Raw genomic sequence first — 23860 nt, 5'->3', positions numbered from 1 at the left:
ATAGGCCAATCTATTCATTCTTTCTTGGCTAATATGTCATAATCTGGTATGTCATGTATTTGTATCTACATTAGCACTTTTAAAAGTAGCAAATAAAGAAAAACTAACATTATTATTATCATAATAAATGGTGTCCAATACCATAAAACCATTAAATATAAAACCACATCCATAGAAATCAGTAACATTATAAATTTTAATAGAGTTCCTAGAGAAATTATATCTCTATATAAAACTCGATTCATTTTCTATGCCTTTTGCTCTAGTTACCTCATATAATAGAAATTTTGTACCATTGGCTAGTTAAATTTGAACTGTCATGTTTTCCTAAAATGACATTTTCACCATGTTCTCACATAATAAAAATTTTGGTTTTGATGAAAATAACCATCTAAAAACAAAATAAACTTAATTTCATGATATAAATTTCATATCCATCATATAATAGAAATTTTTGGTTATTGAAATTTATGCTATATAATTTAGTTATCCCATGATAGGAGGCATTGATTTAATAATTTTGATTAGAGAGAATTAGGTTTAACTTATAATTAATTATATTTATTCTAGCATGACATACATACATCTCATATATGCTTAATATAAAATATGGAGGGATGATAATGAGTTTTCGAAAATACAGCCTAATGACAAACTATTCGTCTAAGTCTATATCTTCATTCGGGTCACCATTTAGGTTACCCTTAGGTCCTTGTCTAGCCACTTTGATTACATTTGAAACTTACGCATGCAAAACCGATAAAGTAAAAAATAAATAAATGAGGGGGGGTTATTTAATACAAATCCCTTAATAAAATAATATTACAGTCTGATTATTTAAACTTTGAAAAATGACAAGTTACACCCATGAGCATCTCTAAATCAACGGTCCATCAACTGAATGAATAGTCATCACATATATATGAATTTATTCATAAGCAAACAAATACTGATTTACTAAACATGATCTAATCAAGCATAAAATTAATATCATGCATTAATCCAAGCACAAATGGCATAATATATATATATATATATATATATATAAAATCCAAATATTGATAATATTCAATTTGAATTCAGGACCATGAAAAAAAAAAGACATGCAATATTTTACATCCCTAATTTTTATTTTATAAATATATTTATAATCATGTCAATTTTAAATCAAATATTTAAACTATATCATGATTATATAAGGGTACATGCAATATTTTACATGCCATTTAATCATATTAAACTGAATCATGCATTAAGCATCCATGACACATATACATACATTATCATTCAATATGTCATTTGAAAACCTTTTAATCATGCATCATAATTTTAATTCATATGAAATTACATTAATTCCATTCAACATAATCTTCTCCCAAAAAGCTTTAATCATCATTAAAATTAACATTTAGCATGCTTGAACTAAAATTAAAGAATCCATAATTTTTATATGAACATTTCAAAGTATATATGCATCTATCTCAATATGTCTCCATACATACAGTATTTCTATGCATATACCATACATGCATGCCCCTAATTCATGTATTTCATGTACTATACATAAAATTAACACAAAAAACATAATTCATATCCAAATATATATCACTCCCATGACATGCATCCAAGTTCCATGATTTAAAATTCCATTCCATAAGCCACAAAGCATATGCATGTCTAAATCAAGCACATTTTCATTCATCGCATGAACACTTCATTATATACATGTCTTAAATCACATGTTTTTCATCTTAAAATCATTAGAATATTGAAAAAGAAATAAAACCCAGCCAAGAAGGTTCAGTCTAAAGCTTCAATAAGAAGATATGCTTGAAAAAGTTGATTTTATGCCAAATCCATAATGTGCATGCACATATATGATACATATACATACCCTTATGCACAAAAATCATATATTTAGCTTCAAAATCAACATTCAAGGAGCCATTTTGGCTTTGATACCATTTATAGAAATCAGGGAAGAAGAATGCAGTAAAGTGACATGCATGAATATAAGAATGCAAGAATCAAGCATGGAAAGAAATACATGAGAAAGTTAAGGGTTTATACCTACTCCTTTGCTTTCTTTGTTGATGTAGGATGATGGAAGATAGCCTCTCAAGGGAAAAAGCCTCTAAAGAATTGCACCTTTAGAATTTGTTTTGTTTTTTAGAGAATGCTTTAGTTCAAATAAACTGACTTTTATGAAAATGGACTAATGGCCCATTTTTATACTAGTGGCTAATAAGTAATTATAAATTCTCTTTTGGCCCTTTAAAATTTCAATTTAAATTATGACCACCCTAATTCAATCTCAATAACATTTTAACTTTTAAAATGTTACTTTTGTACCCATATAATACTTTATATGATCTTAATTTTATTATCCTTCAGAAGGTGCTAGTCAATCCCAGATAATTTATCCTCACTCTAAAAAGGCTTGGTTTATTGGTATGCCTCTTTAGGTTCATCGTGACATAGTTATAAGTCATTTTTGAATGATCCAAAAATGCTTCTAAAAACTCCATGACTATGATAAACATCTAGTAATGTGTCATAGCCCCTAAATCACGATGAATAAATACTCCATTAAACCTTATTTCCCTAATCGTATATTTTATGTAAGTAAGATCCTTCTGTTTGGTAATCCTGATCGATTTCGGGTTCATAGTTTGTCAAAACTCTAATTTAAATTATGTACAAATTGTTTATTGATATATTTGGAATACGTCATCATGAACATCCTTTGCATGACTTATATTATACTTTAGTCAGAGATTTTGGTTTTTAATTTTATTGATATTCACTTTAGAACTCAAATTTGGGTCAAATCAATGGATATCTTGAATCCAACTTTTTTTAAGTCAACAAATCTCGTCTTGATCATTATTCATCTCTTCATACAAACAATGCATGACCAACATGGCCTTTTGCATGGAATATGCTCAGCCTAATATTTATACACCATATGAATTATGTGTATCCATATCAAATTTGATCATGACATCCCAGGTTAAAGGATTACTTCATATACGAGTATAACATATGATAAGTCATTGACTATGATTTAATGACTATGTGACTTATCATTATCAGTCATATTCGAAAAACGGTTCTCTAACTGTTAATCCATACTAATGCCTTAATAACATAACTATCATTGTCACTTGCACTAATATTACCTTATGGTATTCAATAAGGGCATTCAGTATGCCTACTACGTGATATTATTGCCCAACTTATATCATGTCCGTAATGAATAATTCGAGGATTTAGTTTATATATTAAGTGAATCATCTAGATAGTTCACATATATACTTTATATTAATGCAAATAAAGGAAACAATTTATGTATATGAACAAAAGAACTATTTTTTTATTAATAAATTATTACAAATGTATATATAAGATAAAATACCTTGAAATCGACCACATGAATGGTTTTTAGGGCATACATTAACAAGGCATCTAAGATGCTAACATACATCATTTGACACTAGCCATCCAGGATGACACCGTCATTGAGGATTGGGCATTGGGCATCGAGATGATTTGGATGGGCATCTAGGATACTAGGAAAACATCTGAGACACCACAACAAGATTGAATACAAAACACTTTGACATTATCATGTGTTATGTTGTTATGTGCTTACCTACTTATTAAGTGTGTTTTACTCATCATGTTCTTTTTATGGTTTTGTCGGTAGGTTTATAGATTAGTGGGATGACGAAAGAGCCAGTGGGTTAGCTCAAGTCATTGCATAAGGTAAGGGACTATTTTGTCATTTATGATTTTGGACCTTTGATATTTTGTTTATGGTTACATTAGTTATGCACTTAGGGATTTGTATCTGTGAATTTTAGACACCCTATTATGTAAATGAATCACTGTGTTATTGATATTTTTAATAAGTACAATTTGGGATTGTGGGAGTTTTTAATGTAACCATACCATTATGAATTGTTGCAAATGTTTGGGAAAAGTTTTAGTTAATACGTCTCTTTGGATACCTAATCCAAGTGAAGGTATGTATTTGTAGAGGGGTGTTATATTCTAATGCATTTTTACTTTCACTTTGGTGAACAAACTAGATGTACTAGTTAAGTTAGACCTAATATGAACAATCATTCGGTCTTTTGTCAGGTAAAAGTATACCTTTTACTTTGGCGAACAAGGTTCCAACGAATAGGGGCTTGTCTTGAAGCATCGTACTAGAAGATATTGGTTATTTTTTACTTAATATGTTGAGGGGATTTATTATGGTCTCATGAATTTAATTATTGAGCACGTCAAGTGATAAACATTGGTTAAGTACATAAAAAGAACTAAGATCTCATTTTGAATTATAGGTGTTTAGAGTTAAACATTCAGGGATACTTAAATTCTTATTTCCAATCAGATGTTGATGATGGAAAGTTTATCTTAAGGTTCATTTTTATTTGTAATAAGGGTGTAGTTAGTTGGAAGAGTTTCAAAGAATCAACTACAACTAACTACATTACAAAGGTTGAATATATTGCTACTTCAAAAGATGCAAAAGAGATTGCATGGATATGTAGTTCATATCTAAAATTAGTCTAGTTCTAAACATGACTTATCCGATAACCATGTTCTATCACAATACAAGTGTTATTGCACAAGCAAAGGAACCAAAGGTACATCAAAAGTTTAAATATATTTAATGAAAGTATCACATTTTGAGAGAATTTGTTAAAACTTGAGAGATAATAATACATATGACACAATTAGTAGAGAATGTTATTGACCTACAAACTAAGGCAATGACATTAAAGTAGTTGGACTGTTATCTTGAAAAGATAGGTCTGTGATACAACAACAAATGACACTAGTGCAAGTGAGAGTTTTGTCAATGTATATCCTAGGAACCATTCATGTTGTCAGTTCTGAGGCATTTTATTTTATATGTACACTTATACTAACTTATTAATAAAAGAAGTAGTCATTTTGTTCATATGCATTAAGTTGTTCCCTTTATTTACGATAATATAAAATACGCATGTGAGTTATTTGGATGACTCATTAAATATATAAACTGAGTCATTGAATTGTTCCTTGCAAACATGACATAAATTGGGTAATTATATCACATAGTAGGCATACTAAGTACCTCCATTGGATGCCATGATATTACATTAGTGTAGGTGATGACGATGGTCATGTCAATAAGGTATTAATATAGATTAACAATTAGAGAACCATTTTTCAAACATTACCGATAACGATAAGTCACATGGTCATTAAATTATAGTCAATGACTTATTGTATGATCATACTAATGTATAAAGTAATCTTTTGATCTAAGACGTCATGGTTAGATCTGATATCGATGCACATGATTCATATGGTGTATAAATACACGGTTAATTGTGTTTCATATAAGAAACCATATTGGTTATGTGTTATTTGTATATGGAGAAGAATGATAATCAAGATGAGATTCATTGACTTGGAAAGTATTAGATTCTGAATATCTATTGATTTGATTTGGATCTGAGTTTGGAATGAATGTCAATAACTATTGATAATTGAAATCTATGGCCAGAGTATAATGTAAGTCATATGAAAGATGTTTGTAATGACATGTTTTGAATATTTCAATCGATGATTCGTAAAGAATTGAGATTAGAGCTTTGACAATCTATGAGTCTAAAATGATAAGGATTAGATAACAGAAAGATATTATCTAGACAGAACACATGACTAGAGATATTAGATTCGATAGAGTATTTCTTCATTGTGATTTAGGGGTTATAACACATTCTAGATGTTTATCATAGTTGTTAAGTTTTTAGATATATTTTTGGATTGTCTAAAAAGGGACTCATGGCTACGCCATGATGAACCTAAAGAGTCACACCAATAAACTAAGCTTTCAAGAAAAAGAATTAATTATCCAGGGTTGGCTAACAACTTCTGAACGATAATAAAAATTATATAATATGTTATATGGCTTTAAAGAAAACATTTTAAATGTTAAGATGTTGTAAGATGAAATAAGGGTGGCTAAGTATATAATTTATAAACATGCATGAAAAAACTTCAAATTAAGAATTTGATAGGCGAAATTAGAATTTTAAAATTGTACTTCTACTAGCATTATAAATAAAAGGCTTTAGTTCATTTTGAATAGAACTAATTCATTTTATGCATTCATTTTCTTTCACTAAATAGCCAAACACTCTTCCTTCTCTCTTGCTCTCGGCCTTGGAGGTTGTTTTGGCTTAGTGGTGCAAGTCCTTGGAAGTTCCTCAAGTGAGGAGCTTAATCCATCATCCTATATCACTATAGGATGTAAAAGAGTAGGTAAAATTCCTATCCTTCTCTAGTTTGACATGCATACTTTGATTCTTGCTCTCTTGATATGTTTGTTTATATTCTTTGCATCTTTTCTTCATCTACAACTTTTATATCAATGATATGTATGTTAGCTTACCAATTTGAGAGATTATTTTTACAGAGATTGGGTATTGAGACAGAGAGATGACCTTTCCCTATCCCAACCATGACGTCTTTTTCATGCATCTTATTTCACATTACATATCATGACACATTGAGAGAGCATTTTTTTAAATGCTCAAACTTAGTATCATGTTGACCTTGATGACTATCATGTTTATCTTGGTATCTTATTCATTTGGTTAATTATATTTTTTATATTCGTTGATGATATTTATGTCTAGGTATAATTTTGAAACGTTGTGTAAATACCTAGTTGGCATAACTTTTGACATATTGATGATGCTCTTGACAATGCTTTTCTTTGATTATTGCTATTAACTATATTGATTTATTAGGTTGATGTTTTGAATTGAGATGATATATTTTGTGATACATTTTATGTGAGATGATATATGGGATAATGCTTCATATTTGATGATAAAACTTTGTTTAATATCTTATGTTTATTTGGATATTGAGTGGTTTGATGAGACTAAATTTTTGTGGATTAAGTTTATATAAGTTATTGCTTATGAATGGAAGTTTGTATGAAAGTGTATTTTTTCATATATTTGATTTTATTTGAAAAAGGGATTTATCAAAAATATAGGGGACATCATGGTAAAATCTTCTCTAATGAACTTGTTTTAATACCAAACCTTTGTAATTATATTTGTTAAAATATGTTAAAGTAAAGAGGAGGGGGGGGGGGGGGGGGGGGGGGGGAGGGGGGGGTGGAGAGGAGTAAGAGGAGATATAGGCATTGAGTAAGGGGGAGTAATTTTTTTTTTTCTAATTTGTGTTATTTAGCCTTGATTTGGTTATCAAATACAAAATTAAAATTTAATTTATCTTTTCATATATATTTTTTTATTGCCAAAAAGGGGGAGAGATAGGTTGAATTGAAATTTTAATCATTAAAAAGACTTAAAAAAAGGACAAAATTGACAAATTCACATTTTTCAAACTTGATAATCATTTTGGCAATTTGTGCAAAAGTTTGATAATGTTAGGGGGAACCTTTCCAATTGCATTTTTTTTACTTGTTAAAATTTTGATTTAAATTTGATTTTTTTCATCAATTAGAAAAAGGGAGATTGTTGGATCCTTAGGTGTTTTGATGATGCTAAAAACACAAGTCTAAATGTTTAATATTGTCCAAAAAATGTGTGAAAAACATTAACAAGTAGATAGAAATTGAAAAATGCAGAAACAACACATACACGCTTGTGTTCCATGCCAACAAGCCTGTGTATAAAGCCAAACACGAGGAAAAAGTGTCCGTATAGGCTCCACATGTAATTTTGGGCAAAGTCAACAAAAGTCAAAGATTGCACACCCGTGTGTATTCAACACATGCCTGTGTATCTATTGATTTAAGCACACAAGGAAAATTCATTGTTTAATTGTGATATGCTTCAAAGAGATAGGATGCACACTTATGCATATCACTTGCACGCCCGTGCATAAGCAAAAATTTAGGTGTTTTGGTTCTCATTCCTTTCCTTGTTAATGCCTTTGGAATTTTAAAAGAATATCACATATGAGGGTGGAACGATCATGTTTCATCATTGAACATTTGTGCCTACACTTTTTTGAGAAGAAAATCTAACTGTTGGTAGTTCCAACTAAGGTTTGACCAAACAAAGAAAAGAGGAAATTTAAATGACACACGCCCATGTATCAGTTTGTTTTGTGAAAAAACTTGTGATTTCAAAGCTCAACAAATTTATCATCCCATCCAACAATCATATAAGATATTTCAGTTATCTAAGACTATAAATTAAAAACTCTTTAATGTGAAATAAGTTAAAGTTTATACATGTAAAATTATATACTTTCTTTTCTCTTCCAAAATTCACTCTAAAGCTTAGAATCACTTATTTGGGATAAACACTTATGCTTAATTTTTGTATCAGCCTTTCTGAGGCATTATTACTCAATATTTTATGTATTTGATATTTATTGGGCAAAATCTCAAATAAATTGTTATGGTGGGTGCAATCTTAGAGAATTAGTGTACATGAACAAAATTCCAAAGAATTATTGTGAATAGACGTTATTTTTACGAGTGAAACTTCAAACAAGTTGTTTGAAGAAGTAGAGGTAGAAGGCTTTGAAGAGAAAACTTCAAACCATTATAAATAGTTGAGCATTGTTATCCCTCTCTTTTTACTTTATGTATTATATTTGTATTGTATGTTGTTGATAAATTGTTGAGTATTGTTTATGCTTAATTGTTTTACTAATTTGTTGAAAGTGCTTGTGAGATTGTGTTTGATTGCAAATTTTTTTAAAAAGGATTAACTTGGTTTAATTTTTTAAATAATTCTATTCACCCTCGTCTACGACTATTAGCCATTTGAGGTTTTTTAGGTCTTATTTTATTAAAAATTACAAACCTAAACATATAACATTCAATATAGGTCGTCTAACTGTATACCAAACACTGTACATATTAACCAAACATGCATACAATAATTAAAAATTAATTTTAAATATTTTTACCCCATCATTAATTTAATTTTAGCCTCTCAAAATTTACATAATTGTAATTCAACCCCAAAGCCTAAGAAAATTACAATTTAGTCATTGGTAATCAAAAGATGATCCAAATAAAAAATTCTACCCCAGTCGGGCATGTAAGTGAAGATGTTAGCCATGCAAGCCCCAATTCTGAAATTTAACAAAATTTCATAAGCATGCACGACTTAAGAATGGCTTGATACCCATGCATCCATGCACAACTTGCAAAATAACACTATCATCCAAGCATAACTAGCAAAATGGTTATATCATTCTGAAATTTTTCACAAGGCACGATTGTGCACGAAAATGCCTAGTTGTGCCTTTCATGGAAATTTCAATGTTGGGGAAAAATGCCACCTACTCCAACAACCATCCATGTGCGATGCCGCCCATGCACGGTCATGTGCATAAATGTTCCAGGTGTATTTTTCCAGTGACTTGTGGTGAGGCAATTCATTGGAAAATCCCCAAATTTTGACAAGCCTTAACACTGGGGTGAGGTAAAATGACACATAAACCATCCTCACACTAGCAACAACCTTTGAAAAACACAACACTGTAATTTGAAGGGGATTTCGTGCAACTAAACGAAATCAATGGCTAATCAACCATATTCAATTAACCTGCAAATTCAATTCGATAATATCTAGCAAAAATTCAGAGACTAAAAATCAATAAAATGAACACAAATTTATGTTCTCTTATTGCATCAACTATAAAATTGTTTCAACAATTTCATAACAACAATTACATATTAAAAGCATCATTCGATAATGACAAAAATATGCAATCAAATCAATAGAATTCACAAGTACAAATTTTGTGAATTAATCTGTCAAAGGTGGCTTTGATACCATTATAAAGATTTTATAGCCTTCTACAGTGAAATAACAAATTAAAAATTCAATTTAACAATCCAAACACTCTATGAAACCCCTTTTTCTAGATCATCTCTATAGTAGACTTAACTTATAGACATGCAAACAACACACAAAGGGCGTATTTATATTTGATATACTTGTGTTAACGACTTGTAATACCTTCAGGTACGTTCCAGGGGTATTTGTGTCTTTTGTTCCTACTTTGAGACATTTCCAGTTTTAAATTTATATGTTAAAATGTATGTGTGTGTGTTATATACAAAGCAATTACAAAAAAAAACCAAAGATATATATCTATTAATATATTAAAAAGTATGTAAATATATATATAGAGAGAGAAAAGTCAAAAAATGCAACTTTTACCCCTTTTTCCATCATTCTCCCATCTCTTCCAGAAGAAGGCAGTGTTCTTCTTTGTTTTTGCTGTGTTTTTGAAGAAAAGTGGATGATTTGGAAAGGTTTGAAAGAAAAGTAAGGAAGGAAAAGAAGAGGAAACACTTTAGAAGCTTTGGTAACCAAAAGATCTCTTTCTTTTCCTTTTACCTATGTTTATATATATATTGGATGCATGTTATATGAATATGTTAGTATATTTTGGTGTTGATTTAAAGTGATTTTGGTGATAAAAGAAGCAAAACAAGGAGGAGGGAGCTAACTTGCAAAGATTGGCTTGAAACAAGGTTAAGGGGTATTATCCTTGATATGTTGCATGTTTTAGGCTTTTGGTTCCTTGAATCTATGTTATAAATAATGATTTTGAAGTGGAGAAATGTTGTTTTGCCATTTGGGGTATCTATGTGTGTGATTTTGTTCATGGCAGAGAGTTGGTTAATATTTACAGTGTTGCCACTGACTTCGTCTTACGTTTTGACTACCTTATCTAATGAATCATAAATGCTATTATGGCTTGTTGGAAATCTCTTGGAATGCTCTTTTAAATGATATATATCTTGTATGAATTAGAGACTGTTTGGACTATTAAATTGCATGAATAAAAAAACTACTTTACCAAATCAACAGTGAAGACAATTTTTTGCCACTAACTTCATCTCACGTTTTGGCTGCCTTATCTGATGAATCATGAGTGCTATTATAGCTTGTTGGAAAGCTCTTTGAATCCTCGTACCAATGATATTAGCTTGTATGAATTAGAGATAGTTTAGACTGTTAAAATAATGTATGAACCAAAAGGACTGCTTTACCAAATAAGTAGTGAAGACAGGTTTTTGCCACTGATTTCATCTCACATTTTGATTGCCTTATATAATGAATTATGAGTGCTATTATAGCTTGTTGGAAAGCTCTTTAAATCCTTTTTTCAACGATATATAGCTTGTATGAATTAGAGACCTTTAGGACTATTAAATTGTATGAAAAAGAAGGCTACCCTACCATATAAATAGTCCCGTAAACAGTATTTCACAATTTTTGGAAAGGAAAGAAAGGAGAAAAAGGAAATGAAGAAAGAAAGAAAGGAAAGGGAAGGAAAGGAAAGAAAGAAGAGAAAAAGAAAAGAAGAAGAAAAGAAAAGAAGAAGAAAAGAAAGAAAAGCAAGAAAGGGAATTTAAGGCTTAAGATTTAAGGGTCATCTCAAGAGTATAGTCTGGTAAGTTATAAATAGATTTACATGGAAGCAAGATTAGTAAGATATAAGACACGCATGCATGCTATGAACTATGAGGGGGCACTTTACACTACATCGCCCGTAGTAGGGCACGTCTATAGTAGGACATAGATCGTTAGTAAGGTATGCTCACAGTAGAGCATACTCATAGTAGAGCTCAATTCAGATTCAAAAATGGTGTAGTGAAAGACAGAGAGAGAGCTCGAGCTTAGAAAAGTATCAAATCCCTATATTCAACTTCCAGAAAGTATCAAATAGACACTAGATGAGACAAAGTATGACCCAAATAGTAAAGAATGAACTAGATTATCCTCTCAATTTCTTATGGAGGTTATGATATGGGGTTGAGTCCCGAGAGTAAGTTAGAACAGGAAAAGAGATAGTTTACTTAATTCTTGCCCTTTAGTGAGTGTTCATATCTCTCACTTCCTTTTCTTTCATGATTGCAGGTACAGATGATCGAGGTAGCTGCGAGACAGGGTTAGGTCAGCGAAGATAGATCCGACTGGTGCAGGTTATCCTTGGTTTATATTACATGCATACAATCATGTGTTTTTGTTGACTTATGACCTTTTTGAGATGATTGTATAGTTATATATGATTACTCTATGTTTTCAGATGCTTTCAAACGAGTTTTTATATGAGTGTATACATCTTTTGTTTGCTTCTAGATTTTCAGTTTTCTTAGAATAATTTCTAAACATTTTTAGTGATGCATTCATTTTAAAGTATTTTAAAAGAAAAAAAAATAGACGCTTCAGATATTAATTCGTAACATTTCTCCTTCGGTGGATAATACTTCTAGGGAGGGATGTTACAAGTTAGTATCAGAGTATGATTTTGGGAACCCAAAAGATGTTTTCTAAAACAAAATGGAGTAATCTAAAGTAACACAGAGATAGAATACCCTCCAGCCACACTGACCACCCTCGCAGCCGATCATTGTTAGTTAAGTTTTCACTTATACCTGCTAAGTTTTATGAGACTGATGTGTTCATTTTTAGGACCTATGAGTCAAACACCAGTAGATTCCTCTTAGAGGAGCCAAAGTGAAGGAGTAGCCCCCCAGGTACCCTAGGGGGTGCTCAGTGCACATGATGTGCGAGAGATTTTCAGAGAGATGATGAGAGAGCATAAAGGTGTTTCTATACAGGGAAGTGAGACGACGCATTTACTGTTGACCTGGGGACATGATATGATGAAGGTTACTTCAGCATCGATAGTAGCCTTAGTGAGGACTCAGTTGCATCATATTTTTAACCCCCCTAGTATGCATCAGCCTCAAAATTTTGATGGTGCAAAGGACCCAATAGTAGCTGAAGAGTGGTTGGAATCAATAGAGAGTGCAATGACCCCATTTGATATGACCGACCAAGAGAGAGTAAGATATACCACCTATATTTTCAAGTTCGGGGCAAGAATATGGTGGAACTTAGTCAGGGAGATGATCAATGTCTCAGAGATGACCTAGTTTGAGTTCAGGTGCCGCTTTTAGGCAGAGTATAGAGGTGTCGATGTTACTTGCATTAGGGCCTAGGAGTTTATTAATCTAGTGTAAGGGACAAATTTAGTAAAGGAATATTCCACGAAGTTTAATCAGTTGTCCCAGTATATTACATGCATACAGTCGTATAAAAAAACTGCTTTACCAAATAAACAATGAAGACAATTTTTTGCCACTGACTTCATTCCACGTTTTGGCTGCCTTATCTGATGAATCATGAGTGTTATTATAACTTGTTGGAAAGCTCTTTGAATCCTCGTACTGATGATATATAGCTTGTATGAATTAAAGATCGTTTAGATTGTTAAAATAATGTATAAACCAAAAGGACTGTTTTACCAAATAAGCAGTGAAGACAGTTTTTTGCCACTGATTTCATCTCACGTTTTGACTACCTTATCTAATGAATTATGAGTGCTATTATAGCTTGTTGGAAAGCTCTTTGAATTCTCTTTTCAATGATATATAGCTTGTATGAAATAGAGACTGTTAGGACTGTTAAATTGTATGAAAAAAAGTCTGCCCTACCATATAAACAGTCCCATAAACAGTATTTCACAGTTTTTGGAAAGGAAAGAAAGGACAAAAAGGAAAGGAAGAAAGAAAGGAAGGAAAGGAAAGAAATGAGAGAAAAAGAAAAGAAGAAAAGAAAGAAAAGCAAGAAAGGGAATTTAGGGCTTTATTTTTAGGGTTGTCCCAAGAGTATGGTCTGGTGAGTTGTAAATAGATTTAGATGGAAGCAAGATTAGTAAGATATAAGACACGCATGCATGTTATGAACTATGAGATGACACTTTACACTACACCGCCCATAGTAGGGCACGTCCGTAGTAGGACATAAATCCCTAGTAGGGTCTGTTCGCAATAAAGCCTGCTCATAGTAGAGCTCAATTCAGATTCAAAAATGGTGTGATAAGAGACAAAAAGAGAGCTCGAGCTTAGAAAAGTGTCAAATCCCTATAGTCAGCTTCCAGAAAGTATCAAATAGACACCAGATGGTATAAAGTATGACCCAAATAGTAAAGAATGAACTAGATTATCCCCTCGATTTCTTATAGAGGTTATGATATGGGGTTGAGTCCCAAGAGTGAGTTAGAACAGGAAAGGAGATAGTTTACTTAATTCTTGCCCCTTAGTGAGTGTTCTTATCTCTCACTTCCTTTTTTTTCATGATTGCAGGTATAGGTGATCGAGGTAGCTACGAGGTAGGGTCAGGTCAGCGAAGATAGATATGGCTGGTGCAAGTTATCTCTTGTTTATATTACATGCATACAGTTGCATAGTCTTGTTGACTTATGACCTTTTTGAAATGATTGTATAGTTGTATATGATTACTCTATGTTTTCAAATGCTTTCAGACGAGTTTTCATATAAGTATATACATCTTTTGTTCGCTTCTAGATTTTCAGTTTTCTTAGAATAATTTCTAAACACTTTTAGTGATGTGTTCATTTTAAAGTATTTTAAAAGAAAAAAATAGACGCCCCAGATATTAATTTGTAACATTTCTCCTTCGGTGGGTAGTACTTCTAGGGAGGGATGTTACACGACTCTTTCATTTTTCTCTGATGGCGAGAAGTTGAGATGTCATACTTTCAAAACCAAGTGTAGGCCTGCTTTTTGGTATCTATATGAAGTAGCAACTCAAAAGGAGGCTTGACTGTATTAAAAACTTGCTAGATCTTGATAACAATCTTGTGGTGAGAAGGAAAGAAAATATTTCACTTGGTGGCTATGGTGATATGTAAAATGAAAACACTGTATTTTTAAAGTGAGAGGGCACTCATATATATGCACAAATACTTGTGTCACCTAAGACTTAAACATATCCCGAGTGGCTCTTCCATACGTAGCTAGGACCAATTAGTGTCCTAGGCATGAACAACTTAGGTGGGAATTGTCTCATGAATTCAATTCCCAAATTGACCTTTAAAAATGTTCGTCCGTTCAGACACAGACCAAGATTGATCTTTTGTAAGACATTGTGTGATAATGAGCTAAACAACTACAAAATCATTTTTATTTTTCCAGAATAATGCCATGAACAATCATTTCTTACTTAAATACGAATTCCAAAATCATTGCAAAACGGGTTCTTGTCTAAATTCAAATTCGACAAACTGATGAACTGGCGTTCATTTCTTTCGTGCATGGTCATTCATTTTTTTGAACTTAGCCATTTTCATGTAGCTAACAAAAAATGATGATTTTTCCTTTCTCAAGGCATGGACGGGCATCCATCCTTATGGTGCATATTCGTTCCAGCTCTTAAATAATAAATATAACATCCAAACTCCCCAAGGTCAAAGGCAATGCAATAAAACAAAAATATCTTTGAGCATACTTGTGAATGTTACATTTTCTTGTTCCTGTATTTATTAACTAAACTACAAAATACTTGTCACATGACAGCTAAACACTACTTCAATTACACTTCTCACTGGTAGACTTACCTCTGCAATATTTGTGAAACTTGGAAATATCAGTTTTCAACTTTGAACCGTTACATTTAATTGATAATAAACATCAATTACTTAAAATTGAGGTAACTTTTTCATCCCAAATAGGGGTGGCTACGAATCTTATCAAGCCCATACATCTACTAACTTGAGTTTAACATAAATAAAAAATAGTCTAACTCAAGTTTAGTTTGAGTTGTTGAGCTAAAATTAAAGATAGTTCGACTTTGACTTGAATAAAAATGATTCGACTAAGCTTGACTCGAATTCATAGCTCGAATCAGTGACTTGAATTCATGATTCATTAACAAAATAATGTTGTTTTACCTAAGTAACAAACAAAACTAAATCAATTTCCAAATGAGTTGTGAACTTAAACTACAAATTTGAACCATCAATTTCAATTGTAAATTTAACTCAAATTCGAGTCACAAATTGGAACTACAAATTTAAACTATGATTTCGAAATGAAATCAAGCTAAACTGAGTTAGAACACTCTCTAGTTCAAGTTCGAATTGAATCTTCCAACTCAAATTTAAATTGAGTTGAACTGCACTGAGCCAACATCTAAAATCAAGCCAACTCAGTGTTGCTCTAGCCGTAGTGCCAATCTCAATGGGCAATTCTTCCCATTGAGTTTGGCACTACGACTAGAGTTTGGAACAATCATATCATATCATTTTAAGGGTTATTTGGAACAATCGTGAGTTCAATAAAATAAGTGACTTTCTTGCAATTTTTACAAAAACCAGAAGGATATTAAGCCATAGAATGTGCTTGCACCTGTACAGGACAAAGTGCTCAAACAAAGGAAATATAGAAATATATATTAATTTCTATTTGAATTGGAACAATAAGGAAAATTTTATTATATGCCTAGGGTCTGGCCAAGCAAGATTGGTATAAAAAGGTCTTAGGTGCCCAAGTATTTGATTTCTGATCAAAGTGAGATAGGTAATTAAGTTAATCACCTTCACCAAGAAAGTTTAGTAAAGCTAAGGGTCTCGAAACAAAAGAGGAACTGCCCTTTACTAGATCAAAGAGTGTTTCTGAGTCAACTTCATATAAACAAGGGTTTATATGTTGAATCTTATGTAAAGAAAAACACTACACCAAATGGGTACCATGATATAACATCCATGTCAAAAGCAAGAGTTAAATGAATGATGAATTTTGTAAGAATAATTAAAAGAGGTATTTCATCAATCTCAAAACCAATTACTATATATATACAAAACTCTAAAGCCAGTATCTCCATATGTAACTACATTTATGCAAACAGTTTCCATGAGTAACCCTTAGTAGAACAAGCAATAATGACATAAACCAGACTGCTTTCGAAGGGAAGCCTACAATATCCCAAACAAGACATTGAATACATGTCTAACTATTTTATTTTATTATTATTATTATTTTTAGGAGATAAAACTTAGAAATTCATCTGATAGATCTCATCTCACAGGTGAGGAAAATGGATCTTCATAGCAATCCCAAACTCAGCCTACTAATTAACAGCAAAATCAGAGGGTCATTGTACTAGCATACTTGAGATATTTGAAATTTATCTTTGGAAGGCTCAATATATTAGAATTTATATACTAAAAGAAGATTTTTCAATCTATAGAGCTAGATCAAGTAAACACATTAAAAAATAAATTTTTTTTTTTTGGGTAAGAATTTACTTCTTGCGAAAAAAATAATGAAGATAAATAGTCATATTACTTCATCTCTAAGGAATTTCCCCTCTTGCAACTCGGGGAGTTAAGAAATCCCCAATAGGCCTCATGCAAGGTTGGCCACGTCATCATATGTTAATGTCTACAACATGCAATTAAATTTACTTTCAACCAAACTCATGTGTATGCTTCATAAAATGCCCGTAGAATCTAAAACCAAAGCTCTGATACCAAGTTGACAGGAACTGTCCCAACTCTCTAACCCTATAACACCCAACGCTCTTATAGGATTTAGGAGATCAAGACGCATTCTGTAAAATTTTTAAATATTCTGCTACACTGATAACTATAACACTTCATTTTTTTTTATCATGTCTAGGCCTTTGGCCTCACCATAATTATACAACAAAATAACAACCTAATTTCAAATTAAAACACAAAATAAGCTTTTACTTAGGCGTCCAACCTTATCACATGCATAACAAAAATTTTTTACATCTTGATTTCCATTCAAAATTATGAAAATAGCTTAACTAGGCCTCCGGCCTTCAACATTTCCTAAGTTTCTCAAAGAAAACCCAAATATATGTATGCAAACTGGGACACCTATTGAAGATGTTATATTGTGGCACAACTTTGGGAAAGTCGTTGCTCGACACGGTCCTTGAGATGTCCTAGAGGGCAAAATTCTATAAGGGTGAGCTAAAAGCTCAGTGAATGGACAGTTTATAAAACGTTGTTGTATATGACATATATATCAATAAAAATATGCAAGAGTTTATAATATATTAACTCATTCAAAGATATTTAAATTCTAAGGAAATAATTAAAAACATCACCACTAAAATAAAAATCATTTATTGCTAATAATTAAGATTAATCAGGAATATCTCACTTGAACTAATTATTGCAATTCTTATTGAATGAACACACAACCTCCCAAAATATTTCAAAAGTTACATTTACCAATAAAAAAAATTCATGACCACATGCAAATATATTTTTCTTTATATGGTAACACACTTATGACAACGAGGTTGCCAACAATTCCTGTGCATACTCAATATTCTGAATAAATTTAAAGGAACACACATTGCACGAGTGATAAAATTATGCTTAGGAAATATCATCTTTAAAAAGAAGATCTGATTGTCAACAACTCATATTTTTATTTTCTTTATTTATTTCTAAACCCCTCGCCAATACAATAACTTAAGTTGTACATCACTACTAATATTCTTAAGGAGAAATCTGTCATACCCGGTGGATGTCCCCAACACAGGCAGAGCGAGAAAGAACTGTCATATCTGACATGCTGAATCTTGCTTAGGTAGAGTAATTGAAATCTGTCATGCCTGGGGTAAAATACTACACAAGCAGAGCAACTAAAAATCTGTCATACCTAACATAAAATACTGCACAGGCAGAGCAACTAACATCTGTCATACCTGACGTGAAATATAACGCAGGCAGAGCAATTGGAAATCTGTCATACCTGGTATAAAATACTGCACAGGCAGAGCAACTAACACCAGATATGCAACAACATAATTCTCTTAATACCATATTCATAATTTAATAACTTAATAATAAAATCTTAGAATAATCATCATCAGGTAACCACGACCTCGCTATACTAATTTAACTATATTCAATTCTACATCCCACTACAATACAAATTTGGTAGCATTCAACAATATAGTCATATCCATCACCGAATTAAGGTTTCTTTAACTCTAACGTTATACACCCATTAATAAATAAATTATTTAGCAACTTAAGTCATCCATAAACTGGATTTAAATCACCTTCAACTCTACATGCTCGCAAACATCAATTCAAATAACATTTAGCCATTTTAAACCCCCATAGAACTGTATTTAAATATCTTTTAGTTCTACAGCTACATACAACGTCAAATCAATTAACATTAAAAATTTCAGTCATCTGTAGAACTAAATTAAATACTTTCAACTTTAAAGCTACACAAACATTAAATCAATTTAACATTCAATAAATCTCAATCACCCGTAGAACTACTTAAATGCCTTTCAACTCTACAGCTACTCAACATCAATAATTAAATATTCAGAATTTCAGCCAACCATTACTGAACTAATTCACTTTTGCTCGCAGACACACATATAGCTTCAATTAATTTAACATTCAAATTTACAATAATACACAACATTGAATTTAAGTTGCCTTTGCCTTTACCATTACCCAAAATCAAAATCAATAACATGCATAATAAAATTCATAATACCATTTATCAAGGATTGAAAACAAAAACATAAGTTTGCATAATTTTAAAAAAATATAGTTCAAAGTTTGTTTCCCACTCACAATTTGAGTAGACCCAAAACTGATGCTGGAAATTCTTTATGAATCTTCCTCTTTCTTCACCTATTCATACCAATTTGAAGCAACATAGTTAAAATTTGGAAATCCCTAATTTGAATAGTGATTTCGAACCCTAGAATTTATTAGATGAAAATTTGATACCTTATCTTTATTTTCCTATCAATTTCCTCTTCTCCTTCTTCTTCTTTCTTTTTCTTTCCCCTTTTTTTTTCTCTTTTTTTCTTTCTCCTTTCTTTTCTTCTCTCCTTTTCTCTCTTTTCTCTCTTCTCCTCTACGCTTTCTGTTTTTCCTCGTAGAAGAAGAAGAAAGCTTAATGGCTTATTTAATAAGTTAAAGGAAAATTTACTCTTTAAACCCTATGCTTACACAATATTTCACAAAACCCCATAAGTCTTCATAAATTACTATTTTGGGCTAGACCTTCCTAATAAGCAACTTTTACCCCCCCATGAACAAATGTTTTGGGTATTTCATGCTATGTATGGTTACTGGTTGCAAACAAGATCAAGTTGGTTGAACCTTGTGGTTATCTGATGTTTTCATCTTGTATACTTAATTTTATTCTAAAAGTTTTACTAATTTATTGTTTTACATCATTATTGTTAGTGTACATCATGTTGCTAGATTAGTTTATCATAAGTCTATGTTTACCATTGTCGAATCCCTCACCTAATAGTTTAAATTTTTAGGTTGGATTTCTAAATGTTTTAGGTGAATCTCATAAGTCATAATCAACTGCCATATTAGTTTTTGCTCAACACTAGATCTAGGATGCCTATCTATTTATGAACTTTTTGCTCAAAATTTTCTTTATAGCGCCCTTTTGCTTGCCCCCTCTATACCCAATGCCTATATATGGGAAGGCCTCAAATCATAGGTATTCTTAATTTATGTATCTGTAATAGGATGTTAACTTTTCTTCCCTTTTGCCGCCTTATTTTCCATAAGATTATGAAAAAACTTTGCTTCCAATTCCAACTCTTACCCTATTAATTGGATGGTTTTTCGATTTTTATTCTTGTTATATTTAATCTTTTTAATTGTTTATGTTCTTTGATAGCTTTATTGCTCTAGAAAGTCCTGTGTTTTTTATATATCCTAGAGCAAAGTGCTCTAGAGAGTATTCTCAGGAGGTTATTCTTGATGCAGGTAAAGCATTTTTCGAGCTTGATGGTTGGTTAGGCTACACTCGTGATTATTGCAAAATCACCTTATTAGGGGCCCATTCTTTGTTTTCATCTTCTAATTTAGATATGATTTCATTGATATGCTTTATGTTCCCATTTTGCATCAATTCCACCATTTATCTATTTAGTGTTCCATTACATATGTTTCTTGTTCTTAGCTTACTTGATTTTTGACAATCATGATGCTATTTTGAAAGACAATTGAAGTTAGACATTTTGGTTTTCTCGTTTGCTGTTTGTTGGAGGAAAGAAAGATATAGACTAGGACATTCTCACATGGATAATTAAATACATTCCACACCCAAAATGACTTGAGCTTACGTTATCTTGGTCATTTCATTTATTTTCCTCTCATTTTATTTTGTTTTGGGATATTTCCTTTGTAAAATTTGCATCTTCATGATTTCATGTTATAGTATTTTCGTTTTAGATGATGATTCTCCTAAACCTAGAACTTCATTCTTTATTTTCAAAAGCTTATAGTCTTGATGACATATTAGGTGGAAAACAAAATGCCTCCTTTTCTTATCAACCTATATATTCTATACATGGAAGTTGATTTTTGCGTTATTTTTATTTAAGAGAATCTACATCAAGCATAACATGTATTCAAAGTTTATCTTCACTATATTTTATAGTTGTTGACCAAAATCTCTATAATATCCACAGATATGTTCAAGGGTATTTATTTATTTTCCTCTTATTTTGAATTGCATGTGTAATTTTTGTGAACATGTACAACCGTACACTACAGGAGCGTACACACCTACATGTGTACTGAAGGCAGAATGGTCATTTTGTGCATGACACATGAAATTGGCTAAGTGTTGGATGAGGTATGATTGTGCATGTGGGAGGTGCACGCCCGTACACCTTAGAAATAAGGAAAAATAATTATAACATGATGTATGCTTGTTCATGAGGTAGTGTATGATTGTACATTGTGTTTAAATCATGGATTAGGACTTTTTGGTGATCGATAATCATGGTTTTTGCCACAAAACCACTGTTACACTCGTGCACGAGGGCTCCATGACTATTCAAGGTGTTATTTTGCCAAAATAAAAAGAAGCACAATATTTTGGATTGAGTACTTTTGCATCTTTTATATCCAGAGAAAATAGAGAGTTGAGAAAGGACTTTAGTGTGATTAGAGAGTGTCAAAAGAAGAGTTGGAATTTTTCGGAATGCCCAGTGCCATGGGAAGACAATGCTATCATTGGACAACAAGTATGGTGACAAATTTTCGATTTTGATGTACGACTATGATACCAAGGGGTGTATGCCTATACATAACCAGTAAAAGTAAGTGTGTATAAGGCTTTTCATGCTCATACAAGGTAGTTCAAAGACAATTTTATCCCTATATTGTGTGTTAAAATGGGGATAAAGATAGAAAAGCCTTGTTGAAGGTGAATTGAGATGGTTAGCAAATAGGGCTAAAAGAGTTAGATATCCATAAGATGTATCATGCACTTGACACTGAGATGCATTAGCGGCTCATAGTTTTTAACTGTGCATGGGAAGGGAGAGTTGCACTTGTTAGTTTCTCACGTGGACAACGAAATGTTTCATGTACACACCTATGGTAAGAATTATCCAAGGATAGTTAATAGTTAACATTCCCACAATTGTGCATAAATGAAAATGGAGGGATTGTGATCAGTTTTCCTCGTGTGACCAGGGTATTAATATTTAGTTAGCCTAAATCTTGACTGATATTATCATGATGTTGTGTGCACTACTAGCTGTATACATTTGGGACATCGTTCAATATGATTTCACAGGGCATCAAAGATGTCTAGATAAGCTTAGGCTTAGTCATCTGGGATGATAATGCTTATGGACTATATTAGCTAGATAGACATCTAGGATGCTAGAAAACATCTGAGAGTTAACCACATTTTATAAGATGTAACTCAGATTAGGAACACTAGTTCAGTTATCATTTGTGTAAGGTGTTAAAAGGTCACTTACTTACTGAATGTTGTGTTACGTGCTCCTTTATTGTGGTTTTACGGGTAGACAAAGTGAGTAGTGACATTGTGGGGAGCTAACGGTCCAATGAGGAGAGCTGCATGACGCGAAAGGGCTTTTTAGTCATTTATGTTATTTTGTTTTCTGGTTTGGGATTGTATTTATTAATCACATTATTTACTTGAATTTCAATTTCAGACACTTGATCGTTATGTATGGATTGGTTTACTTGAGTTGTGGTTGATGTTTTTTAATATAATTGATGTTTATTCACCTCTTTTGCACGCTTGATATGTTAAGCATATATATCATGCTTTAATTTCCGTTGTTTGTGTAAGTTAAGTTTGTATGCTCACTTGTTGTCATTCGTTGAATTCTACTTAGGATATGATAGTTGTTCTTTTATTGTTTGTCCAAGTAATTTTGTTAATTGTGGAATATTTATTACTTAATCCCTATAATTTTCTCATATGCTAACAATCATCTGATTGATTTTTGTTCTAATTGTTCAGGTTCCACCAAATAGAGGTGATGATATAACTACTGCAGTTAACTTTTGGTGGCGCCCCAACATATTGTCTTGCTTGTCAGACTACATGGAAGCTTATTATATGCGCAGACTAAAAAGAAGGTTCTTTGAAATTTGTTTTAAGTTGTCTCTTTTTTAATGTTTTTTCCCTTATATGTTTGAATATTTTCATCAGGCATTACATATATAGGCAAACTAACTTGAGTTATGTTTCATCATAATGTTTCCTGTGCTCATCAAATCAATATTGTATTTGGAAGATCGGCAGACAGGGAAGTGGTACGTGTATCACTTAGACCTTTTATTTCAGTCTGCATAAAGTTGGTAAATCTGGTTGGGACTACCTCCTTTCTACTTCATTTCAACAAAATTATGAGCCCTGCCAATGATTTCCACAAAATTATACGTTTTGAATTCCACTGGGAAAAGGATTTTCGATGTATTCTACTTATTAACAGTTTGTTTGGCAAGAAAGTGTTGTCCCAGAAATTAATTGTCAATGGTTTTTATGAAGCTTGGGTGTTTTTTGAGTTATAGTAGCTCAGTACATCTGAACATTTTATCCATTTCTACGGAAATTTATGTAGCTGGTGTAATTTATCTCTGAAAAATTTGGGATTTCAAGTCGTTACAAAATTATATCTGGATTTTTTAAACTTACTTGGAC

This window comes from Mangifera indica, chromosome 8 (genome assembly GCF_011075055.1).
Source record: "Mangifera indica cultivar Alphonso chromosome 8, CATAS_Mindica_2.1, whole genome shotgun sequence".
Classification (NCBI taxonomy): Eukaryota; Viridiplantae; Streptophyta; class Magnoliopsida; order Sapindales; family Anacardiaceae; genus Mangifera; species Mangifera indica.
This window is presented reverse-complemented; position numbering follows the sequence as displayed.